We start from the raw sequence: 9,325 nt of genomic DNA, 5'->3' as shown, positions 1-9,325 counted from the left end.
CATAATCTCACACACATCAGAATACAGGGTAGCAACAGTCATAAGAAAGGAGCCTGAAAAAAAAAAAAAAAAAAAAAAGAAAGGAGCCTGGTTCAGACCTACCTGTTGATCTTGGAGAGTCTTGAAGAGGAAGGTGGCAACTAAAGCTTACCCTGGGGACACATATCAAGGGATCAATCCAAGAAGAATACATAACAATTGTAAATATATATGCAACCAAAATAGGATCACCTAAATACATAAAGGAAAATTCCCTGGTGGCTCAGAAGGTAAAGCGTCTGCCTGCAATGCAGGAGACCCAGGTTCGATTCCTGGGTTGGGAAGATCTCCTGGAGAAGGAAATGGCAACCCACTCCAGTATTCTTGCCTGGAGAATCCCATGGATGGAGGAGCCTGATAGGCTACAGTCCACAGGGTCGCAAAGAGTCGGAGATGACTGAGCGACCTCACTTTACACTTTACCAGACATAAAGGGAGAAACTGATAGTAATAGAATAAAATAGGGAATTTAACATTCCACTTACATCAATGGACAGGTAATCCAGACAGAAAATAATAGAAACACTGGCCTTAAATGACATATTAGACTAGACGGACTTAATAGATTATATATATGTAGGGAGAGGGAACATTCCATCCCAAAGCAACAAACTACATGTTAAAGTGCTCATGGAATGTTCTCCAGGATAGACTGATTCCATGCTAGGACATAAAACAAGCCTCAGTAAACTTAAACTGAAATCATATTAAGCCTCTTTTCCAACCACAATGCTATGAGACTAGAAAATTATGAGAACAAAACAAACATCTGGAAGCTAAACAATATGTAACTAACCAACCAACGGATCACTAAGGAAATCAAACAAGAAATTTAAAAATACTTGAAGACAAATGAAAAAGAAAACACAATGATCCAAAACTTAAGGGACACAACAAATACAGTTCTAAGAGGAAAGTTTATAGAAATATAAGCTTACCTTAAATAAATAACCTAACCTTACACTTACAGGAACTAAAAAAAGAAGAACAAAACCCAAAATTAATGGAAGGAAATCATAAAGATCAAGGCAGATATTAAAGAAATAAGAGATTTAAAAAATAAAGATTAATGAAAGTAGAGCTGGTTTCTTTGGAAAGATAAAACTGATAAACCTTTAGCCAGACTCCTCAAGAAAAAAAGAGACAGGGGCAAAACAAACAAACAAAAAGATATAAAAAAGGAGATGTTACAACCAACACCATATAATACAAAAGATAAGAAATTACTGTGAATAATTAAAAGCCAGTAAAATGGACAACCTAAAAATGTACAATTTCCCAAGACTGAAGCAAGAAGAAAATATGAAGAGACCAATTACTAGTAATAAATTTGAATCAGTAATTAAACAACAACAACAAAAAAATGCCAATAAATAGAAGTTGAGGACCAGGGGCTTCCCTGGTGGTCCAGTGGCTGAGCCTGCACGCACAGTGCGGGGACCCTGGGTTGATTTCTGGTCAGGGAACTATATTCCACATGCCACAACTAAAGATCCCTCATGTCGCAACTAAGACTTGGTGCAGCCAAATAACTAATATTTTTAAAAAGTCAAGGACCAGATTTGCTTCACAGGTAAATGATACCAAACATCCGCAGGTGAACAATACCAAACATTTAGAGAAGAGTTCACACCTATCCTTCTCAATCTATGCTCAAAAAACTACAGAGGAAGAACACTTATGAACTCATTCTGAGTCCAGCATCCCCCAATACCAAAACCAGACAAAAATACCACAAAAAAAGAAAAAGGAAAATTATAGGCCAATATCACTTATGTACATAGATGCAAAAATCTGCAACAAAATAGCAAACTGAATCCAACAATACGTTAAAAGGATCCGACCACATGATCAAGTGGGATTTATCCCAGAGATGCAGGGACAGTTCAGAATCTGCAAATCAATCAATATGATACATCACAACAAGAACAATCATCTCAACAGATGCATAAGTAGATAAGATCATCTCTAAAAGACACATAAATAGATATGATCATCTCAACAGATGTATATAAAAAGCTTTTGACAAAATTCAACATGCGTGATCACTCAGTTGTGTCCGACACTTTGTGACCCCATGGACGGTAGTGCACCAGGTTCGTCTGTCCATGGAATTTTCCAAGCAAGAATACTGGAGCAGATTGCCATTTCCTACTCCAGGAGATCTTCCCGATCCAGGGATCGAACCCATCCATGTCTCCTGTGTCTCCTGCATTAGCAGGGAAGTCCATAGACTCCTTCATCCAACAGCAACAGAATACACATTGTTCTCAAGCTCACAATGAGCATTCACCAAGATAGACCACATTCTGGGCTATGATATATAAATAAATTTTAACCAATAGAAATCATGAAGTGGTGCTGGAGAAGACTCTTGAGAGTCCCTTGGACAGCAAGGAGATCAAACCAGTCAATCCTAAAGGAAATAAACCCTAAATATTCATTGGAAGGACTAAAGCTGAAGCTCCAATACTCTGGCCACCTGATACGAAAGCCGACTCATTGGAAAACACCCTGATGCTGGGAAAGACTGAAGGCAAAAGGAGAAGGGGGCGGCAGATGGTTAGATAGCAACTGACTCAATGGACATGAATTTGAGCAAACAGTGGAGGCCAGAGGAGCCAGGTGTGCTGCAACCATAGGGCTGCAAAGAGTGGGACCACGTCTGGGCGACTGAACGACAATGCCTCCTCCAAGACCATGATGTAATTAAACTAGAAATCAGTTACAGAAAGGCAACTGGAAAAACCCATATGTGGAAATTAACATAGTTGAAGTAAAATAAGGACCAAAGAGGAAGTATCGAGAAATTTTTTAAATATTTTGAATTAACTTATCAAAATTTGTGGGATGCAACAAAGCAGTGTTCAGAGGGCAATTTATAGCATTGAGTGAACATATTAGAAAGGGAAAAGATCTAAAAATAATCATTTAAGTTTCTATCTTAGAAAACCAGAAAAAGAGCAAATTAAATCTGAAGCAAGCATCAGCCTTTGACTATGTGGATCACAATAAACAGGAAAATTCTGAAGGAGATGGGAATACCAGACCACCTGACCTGCCTCGAGAAACCTGTATGCAGGTCAGGAAGCAACAGTTAGAACGGGACATGGAACAACAGACTGGTTCCAAATAGGAAAAGGAGTATATCAAGGCTGTATATTGTCACCCTGCTTATTTAACTTATATGCAGAGTACATCATGAGAAACACCAGGCTGGAGGAAGCACAAGCTGGAATCAAGATTGCCGGGAGAAATCTCAATAACCTCAGATACACAGATAACACCACCCTTATGGCAGAAAGTGAAGAAGAACTAAAGAGCCTCCTGATGAAAGTGAAAGAGGAGAGTGAAAAAGTTGGCTTAAAGTTCAACATTCAGAAAACTAAGATCATGGCATCCGGTCCCATCACTTCATGGCAAATAGGTGGGGAAACAGTGGCTGACTTTATTTTATTGGGCTCCAAAATCACTGCGGATGGTGATTGCAGCCATGAAATTAAAAGACATTTACTCTTTGGAAGCAAAGTTATGACCAACCTAGACAGCATATTGAAAAGCAGACACATTACTTTGTCAACAAAGGTCCATCTAGTCAAAGCTATGGTTTTTCCAGTGGTCATGTATGGATGCGAGAGTTGGACTATAAACAAAGCTGAGCGCCAAACAATTGATGCTTTTGAATTGTGGTGTTGGAGAAGACTCTTGAGAGTCCCTTGGACTGCAAGGAGATCAACAAGTCCATCCTAAAGGAGATAAGTCCAGGGTGTTCATTGGAGGGACTGATGTTGAAGCTGAAACTCCAGTACTTTGGCCACCTGATGCGAAGAGATGACTCATTTGAAAAGACCCTGATGCTGGGAAAGGTTGAGGGCAGGAGGAGAATGGGACGACAGAGGATGAGATGGTTGGATGGCATCACCAACTCAATGGACATGGGTTTGGGTGGACTCCGGGAGTTGGTGAGGGACAGGGAGGCCTGGCGTGCTGCGGTTCATGGGGTCACAGAGTTGGACACGACTGAGTGACTGAACTGAACTGAAGCATCAGAAAAGAAATTATAAAAGCTAGAGCAGAATTAATTAAATTAAAAGTAGGACATTAATAGAAAAATTTTTTCAAAAAACTTAGCCAGGCTATGAAAGATAAAGACTAATTATTATTTATTTTTTAAGTTTACAATATTGTATTGGTTTTGCCATATCAACATGAATCTGCCACAGGTATGCACGTGTTCCCCATCCTGAACCCTCCTCCCTCCTCCCTCCCCATACCATCCCTCTGGGTCGTCCCAGTGCACCAGCCCCAAGCATCCAGTATCGTGCATCAAACCTGGACTGGTGACTCGTTTCATATATGATATTATACATATTTCAATGCCATTCTCCCAAATCATCCCACCCTCTCCCTCTCCAACAGAGTCCAAAAGAGTGTTCTATACATCAGTGTCTCTTTTGCTGTCTCATATACAGGGTTATCGTTACCATCTAAATTCCATATATATGTGTTAGTATACTGTATTGGTGTTTTTCTTTCCAACTTACTTCACTCTGTATAATAGGCTCCAGTTTCATCCACCTCATTAGAACTGATTCAAATGTATTCTTTTTAATGGCTGAGTAATACTCCATTGTGTATATGTACCACAGCTTTCTTATCCATTCATCTGCTGATGGACATCTAGGTTGCTTTCATGTCCTGGCTATTATAAACAGTGCTGCAATGAACATTGGGGTACACGTGTCTCTTTCAATTCTGGTTTCCTCAGTGTGTATGCCCAGCAGTGGGATTGCTGGGTCATAAGGCAGGTCTATTTCCAGTTTTTTAAGGAATCTCCACTGTTCTCCATAGTAGCTGTACTAGTTTGCATTCCCACCAACAGTGTAAGAGGGTTCCCTTTTCTCCACACCCTCTCCAGCATTTATTGCTTGTAGACTTTTGGATTGCAGCCATGACTGGCATGAAATGGTACCTCATAGTGGTTTTGATTTCCATTTCTCTGATAATGAGTGACGTTGAGCATTTTTTCATGTGTTTGTTAGCCATCTGTATGTCTTCTTTGGAGAAATGTCTTGTTTAGTTCTTTGGCCCATTTTTTGATTGGGTCATTTATTTTTCTGGAATTGAGCTGCAGGAGTTGTTTGTATATTTTTGAGATTAGTTGTTTGTCAGTTGCTTCATTTGCTATTATTTTCTCCCATTCTGAAGGCTGTCTTTTCACCTTGCTTATAGTTTCCTTTGTTGTGCAGAAGCTTTTAAGTTTAATTAGGTCCCATTTGTTTATTTTTGCTTTTATTCCCAATATTCTGGGAGGTGGGTCATAGAGGATCCTGCTGTGATGTATGTCGGAGGGTGTTTTGCCTATGTTCTCCTCTAGGAGTTTTATAGTTTCTGGTCTTACGTTTAGATCTTTAATCTATTTTGAGTTTATTTTTGTCTATGGTGTTAGAAAGTGTTCTAGTTTCATTCTTTTACAAGTGGTTGACCAGTGTTCCCAGCACCACTTGTTAAAGAGATTGTCTTTTCTCCATTGTATATTCTTGCCTCCTTTGTCAAAGATAAGGTGTCCATAGGTACGTGGGTTTATCTCTGGGCTTTCTATTTTGTTCCATTGGTCTATATTTCTGTCTTTGTGCCAGTACCATACTGTCTTGATGACTGTAGCTTTGTAGTAGAGCCTGAAGTCAGGTAGGTTGATTGCTCCAGTTCCATTCTTCTTTCTCAAGATTGCTTTGGCTATTCGAGGTTTTTTGTATTTCCATACAAATTGTGAAATTATTTGTTCTAGCTCTGTGAAGAATACCATTGGTAGCTTTAGAGACTAATTATTAATTACTAATAACAGAGAAGAAAGAAGGAATATCAGTACAGATTTCAAGGACATTAAAAGGAGAATAAGCAAAACTGTGAAAAATTCTGCCCACATACTTAATTATAACACCTAGATGAAACAGACTAATTTCCGAAAGACACAATTTGCCAAAACTCATAAAAGAAGAAACAGATCATCTGACTAGGATTATATCAAAGAAACTGAATCAATAATAATTAACCCTCAAAAAAAGAAAGCAGCACACCCAGAAGGGTTCACTGACGAATTCCACCAAACATTTAAGGAAGAAATTTCACTAATTCTCTACAATATCTTTCAGAGGACATAAGAAGAAGGAATATTTCCTAACTCATTCTATGAGGACAGCATAACCTGCTATGAGGCCAGACAAAGCACTACAAGAAAACTATAGACCAGTATCTCTCTTGAGTACAGATGCAAAAATCCTCAAAAAAATGTTAGCAAATCAAATTTAATTATGTATAAAAAGAATTATATAACACAACAGACTGGGATTTATCCAAGGCAATACTGGTTCAACATTACATTTGAAAATCAATGTAATCCACATCCATACGCTAAAAAAGAAAAATCACATGATCACATTGATAAAGAAAAAGCATTAAAAATATCAAACATTCATGATAAAAACTATCAGTAAACTAGGAAGAGAGGGGGATTTCCTCACTGTGATAGAAAAAAAAAAATCTACAAAAAAACATACACTACCATCATACTAAATGGTGAGAAACATGAAGCTTCCTCATTAAGATGGAAGAGGAACAGCTTTCCACTAGAAGGAAGAAGGCAAAGATACCAGAGAATCTAAAAATGAACCCTTATATGCACAGTCAATTCATTTTTGACAAAAGCACCCAAAGCAATTCACTGGGGAAAGGACAGTCTCTCCAACAAATGATGCTGAGAAAATTAGATAGCCAAATGCAAAAAGATAAATTTAGACTCTTCTCACCATACATAAAAATTAGCTCAAAATATATCACAGGTCTAAATGTAAGAACTACTCATTGGAAGGACTGATGCTGAAGCTGAAGCTCCAATACTTTGGCCACCTGATGCAAACAGCCAACTCGCTGGTAAAGACGCTGATGCTGGGAGGGATTGAAGGCATAAGAAGAAGGCGACAAGAGGATGAGATGGTTGGATGGCATCACTGATTCAGTGGACATGAACTTGGACAGACTCCAGGAGATAGGGAAAGACAAGGAGACCTGGAATGCTGCAGTCCGTGGGGTTGCAGAGTTGGACATGACTTGGCGACTGAACAACAAAAGATAAAGTCAAAAAAAAAAAATCAAGAAAATCTTGATGGTCTTGATTTAGGCAGAGTTTTTAGATGATACAAAAATCATGATCCATAAAATTTTTAAATTAATAAATTGGACCTAAAATGTAAAACTCGTGTGTTTCAAAAGACCATTAAGAAAAAAGACTGGGAGAAAATAATTGCAAATCTTATATAGGACTCATATCCTATAAATATGTATAAGGAACTCTTACAACTCAATAATAGAAGGGCAAATCCCATCTTAAAAATAGATTAAAGACTTAAACACAAATATTTACAAGCACATGAAAAGATGCCCAACATCTTCAGTCCTTGGGGAAATGCAAATGAAAACCAAAATGTAGTATCACTTCACACCCATTGAATAATTATAAGATAGACTAATAAATTGTTGGTGAGAATGTGTAAAGTAGATATGTTATTTTCCCTGGGGGAGGTGATGGAAACACATTAAAACTGGATTGTGGTGATGGTTACACAGCTCTGTAAAGAATACCTTAGTAGAGCTATTAAAAGAAAATTTCACCGCTAAACAAACTTCCTGTTTACACACTGGAACAAGTTAGACAACACCATGAGGAAAGAATCAAGTATAAAATGTGGGACATTCTGTAAGAAACAATTTACAATGTTAAGGACAAATAAGCAGGGGATAATTGCAGAATTAAAGACTAAAGGTACACAGCAACCTAGATTAATGCATAAATCTCGATCAGATTCTGCACTGGAAAAACAAAAGGCATTTCTGGAGTTGTTGCTGCTGCTAAGTCGCTTCAGTCATGTCTGACTGTGTGTGACCCCAGAGACGGCAGCCCACCAGGCTCCCCCGTCCCTGGGATTCTCCAGGCAAGAACACTGGAGTGGGTTGCCATTTCCTTCTCCAATGCATGAAAGTGAAAAGTCAAAGTGAAGTCACTCAGTCGTGTCCGACTCCTAGCGACCCCACAGACTGCAGCCTACCAGGCTCCTCCGTCCATGGGATTTTCCAGGCAAGAGTACTGGAGTGGGGTGCCATTGCCTTCTCCTATCTGGAGTTGTTGGGGAAGTCTGAATTTTGACTGAATATTAGATGATATTATGAAATTATTGGTCAATTTTTATGCATGATAATGGTATGTCTTCTGCAGTATGTCTTCTTTCTTAGTACACAGATGCTGAAATATTTAAGGATGATATTTAGGGGTGAAGTACCATGTCTGCAACATACTTTAAAATGGTTCAGCAAAAATAAATGTGTATTTGTAAAGATAAAGCAAATAGGGAAGTTAACCTGGTTGAAAGGTATTAAAAAAGTTCATTTTACCTCTTCAAACTTTTCTGTAGCTTTAAAATTTTTTTTAGAAGTGGAGAAACCTCATTCAGGCATATTTGGAATGACATTAAGAAATATATATATGTGTGTATATGCCTGTATACATGTGTGTGTATATATATGGCATCTAAATATATGACTTACATAGGAATGAATATATATATTTACACATACAATGTTCGGGATCTCTTTGGTGATTATAAAATTTTATTAAGACATTAAAAGGACTTAGAATAAGACATATAGCATGTTCATGGATTAGAAGGCCCAATATAATGACACTAATTCTCTCCAGATGGCCACAGAATCATGATCAAATCAGGCCCGCCCTGTTTGCTTTTTTTTTTTAGTTTTGGGGAGGAAATTGTCTAAAATGTCTAAAATGGACATGGAAGAACAACAAGAAGAGCCACAAGCTCTTAAGAACAACGGCAAGGTGAAAGGATGTGCTATACCATATAGTAAAACTTTTTTAAAAAGCTACAGTACTGAAGAGAGTGTGTACAACACAGGAGAAATCAATACAACAAAATTAAAAGTCCGGAAATAAATCTTTTCATACATCAACCCTTAATATATAACTGAAAAGGCACTTTTAAAGCAGTAGGAAAAAGGAAAATGTTTTCAACAAATGGTACTAGGACAACAGATCAGCCACATAAAGATACCAAAAAAAAAAAAAAAAATTACCACATGTCAAAGACAGTTCCAAGTAGGATGAAACCTCAATGAGACAGGCAAAACTATAAACCATTTAAGAAGAAAATATCAGGTGTATTCATAACCTGGAGAGAGAATAAGTTTTTAAGTGAAATATAAAACATGCTACCCA

At 37.9% G+C, this 9,325-nt stretch overlaps 1 non-coding gene across 1 annotated transcript; it reads left to right on the top strand.

Moving 5' to 3' along the window:
- The first annotated feature begins 251 nt into the window (after positions 1-251).
- Positions 252-323, top strand: TRNAC-GCA (transfer RNA cysteine (anticodon GCA)). Its single transcript has one exon. It is a non-coding gene; the product is annotated as a tRNA-Cys (tRNA).
- Positions 324-9,325: the final 9,002 nt, after the last annotated feature.

Source organism: Bubalus kerabau, chromosome 3, assembly GCF_029407905.1.
Source record: "Bubalus kerabau isolate K-KA32 ecotype Philippines breed swamp buffalo chromosome 3, PCC_UOA_SB_1v2, whole genome shotgun sequence".
Taxonomy (NCBI): Eukaryota; Metazoa; Chordata; class Mammalia; order Artiodactyla; family Bovidae; genus Bubalus; species Bubalus kerabau.
This window is presented reverse-complemented; position numbering and strand designations above follow the sequence as displayed.